Source organism: Amblyomma americanum, chromosome 8 (genome assembly GCF_052857255.1).
Source record: "Amblyomma americanum isolate KBUSLIRL-KWMA chromosome 8, ASM5285725v1, whole genome shotgun sequence".
Lineage (NCBI taxonomy): Eukaryota > Metazoa > Arthropoda > Arachnida > Ixodida > Ixodidae > Amblyomma > Amblyomma americanum.
The window spans coordinates 52,944,481-52,947,099 of record NC_135504.1 but is presented as its reverse complement, the minus strand read 5'-3'; the positions used below and the strand labels follow the sequence as shown (position 1 = coordinate 52,947,099).

Sequence of the window (2,619 nt, the reverse complement as noted above, 5' to 3'; positions counted from 1 at the left end):
GCTAGTTGGTATTTTTCCATAATGCGGTACAGCGCGAATAAAGACGGGGACGAAGCGAGACAAGACACCACAGCGACAGAAAAAAAACATAGTTCGCGTAGAGAAAGCTATTGCGGACGTACTTACGCCCGCGCCACAGGTACGAACCGTGGTCCCTCGTGCTCTGTGGTGTACCCAGCACGCGAATTACGCTCCTTTCGAGCAAAAAGCGCGATTCTGCTTGCATTTCTACAGCCGAAGATGCATACAAAGGAATACCGAGTTTTGGCGGGAAATGCGTCGCGAACCTCCGCGAACTCCCGGCGTAAAAAAAAGAAAAAAAAAAACCCGCCCTCCGAGACGGACCACTCAGGCCTGCGCATACCGAGTTTTGGCGGGAAATGCGTCGCGACCCTCCGCGAACTCCCGGCGTAAAAAAAAATAAAAACAAAAAACACAAACCCCGCCCTCCGAGACGGACCACTCAGGCCTGCGCATACCGAGTTTTGGCGGGAAATGCGTCGCGACCCTCCGCGAACTCCCGGCGTTAAAAAAAAAAACACAAACCCCGCCCTCCGAGACGGAGCACTAAGGCCTGCGCGCAAAAAGTCACGTGGTTTTGCGAGGGCTCCTCTTCATATCTTTCTCCCTCTTCTAGGCCTCAACCCTATATAAGCGCTGCATTTTGTGAACTGCATTGTCTTCAGACTCTTTGGAAGTGGTTTCGGAGATTCACCCGTCACTGTTGCCACTTCCGTCTCTTTTGTGCATTTTCCACAATGGCTTCTTCGGTGCGCTGGGATCCCAAATTCAGCGAAATGGGCCGCATCGTGGCCGATGAAGCGGTCCAGGAAGAATTCGTGAAGTCGCTTCGTCTCGCACCGCGGTCATCTGCAGTGCGACCCCCCCAGCCGTCCACCAGCTCGGGAGGCCGCCCGGCGAAATCCGAATACTGGGGCATTTGTGGAGAACTGGGGTTCAATGACGACAAGCCGGACTGCGTGGGGGAAGTTGTCACCTTCTACCGCGTCTCACCTAAGGGGAAGCGGGCGCAGTTCCGGTGCAACAGATGCCGAAAACAACTGTCGCAACTGCACGGCACCACTGCGTTACGAGGAGGTGCTGCTCTGCGAGCAAGTGGAGGCGCTTCAGCGAGCTTTTTTGCCCGCAAGGACTCCCTAGGCCGCCCAAACGTGAAGCTGCCGAGGTCAGCTGTGCTGTACCTCACCTTCTGCATGTCGAAGGAAATATCGATGACGGTCGCCAGAGAAATGCAGAACGCGGAGGTATCGAAGCAGGCCTGCACCGACTGGACGAACTACGTCCGCGAGGTCTGCTGTGCTGAGCTGTCGCAGCAGCCCCTCATGGGTGGACCTGGCGAAGTGGTGCAGGTAGACGAGTGTCTCATGCGGGGAAAGCGCAAAGCCACCGCGGCCGGCTTTTGGCAGGCGACAACGTGCCAGCGCACCGCCAGAATAACTACGGCGGCGTGGTGGACCGTGGACCGTGGGTGTTCGGTATGATCTGGGAGGCGACCAAGGAATTGCGCCTCTTCAAGGTCGACCGGCGTGACGCGGCGACTCTGGGAGCCATCATCGCCGCCAACGTTAAGCCGGGGACCACCATTGTCAGCGACGAGTGGGCGGCGTACCAATGTGTGCCGGGGTTGCTCGATGGCAACGGGGTCAACATGAACTTGGTTCACCGGACCGTGAACCACTCACAGTTTTTCGTTGATCCCGTTACCGGCGCTCATACACAGAGCATCGAGAGCTCATGGCAGAAGGCCAAGGCCCGGCTCATAAGAAGCGGTCGGAAACTTACGCCGCAGCTCACGGAGACGTACCTGGGCTGGCTTTGGTGGCAGTCAATCAACGGGAGGAAGCGCTGCCATGACCCGTTCCTTCGGCTGATGGAGGCCATCGCCAGGCACTACCCTATGTGAAGAGGACCTCTGTCATCTCTCTCTGCACTGCACGAGGCCCTCCGGGTCTCAAAGCTGCTTTGCCAGCTTTTTTTTCTTTTCACGGTCCCTCTGGGGGCCACCAAACGAGCCTTGGCAGAGCTAGCACGATGCGTGCCACTGTCTCTCTCCCGACCTCCCCTCTCTAAACCGAGTCTGCTATGTGCAGGAACCGGTGCTTGAACTGCTCTTGTTTTTTAATATAGAGTTCACCATCGCCACTGTGCACTCAGGTAATTTCTTTTGCATTGCCACACGCAAGTACCCGTGTATAATGCTGAAGGAAACTTGTAGGGGCAGGAAACACGCCCGATTAAGACTGTTACGCGTTATTGCGCGACAGAAAGCAGCGAAAGCGCGCTGTGGTAGAAACACGTGGACTAGATGCCCTCAAATCGGACTTACCGTCCGACGGAGGACGATTATGTGGTTCTTTGACGGCTGAACATGGTCATTTCACGAAGGAAATATTTTCAGCCAAAAATTGGGAACCAGAAAGACGTCGTTACTGTATATACACGTTAACAATCGCTTTGTTTGCACGAAAAAACCGCAAGGCCGCGTGAAACGCACGCGCATGATTAAAACTTTTACTCATGTTATTGCGCGATAAATCCGCCCAAAGAGGAAAAAGGCGCGGGAAGTGACCCGCGTCACTGCCGCAGACACGCCGCCGA

The 2,619-nt window shown here is 55.6% G+C and overlaps 1 pseudogene; it reads left to right on the top strand.

The window, feature by feature from the left end:
* The first annotated feature begins 756 nt into the window (after window positions 1–756).
* Window positions 757–2,391, top strand: LOC144101641 (uncharacterized; annotated as a pseudogene).
* The last annotated feature ends 228 nt before the right edge of the window (window positions 2,392–2,619 follow it).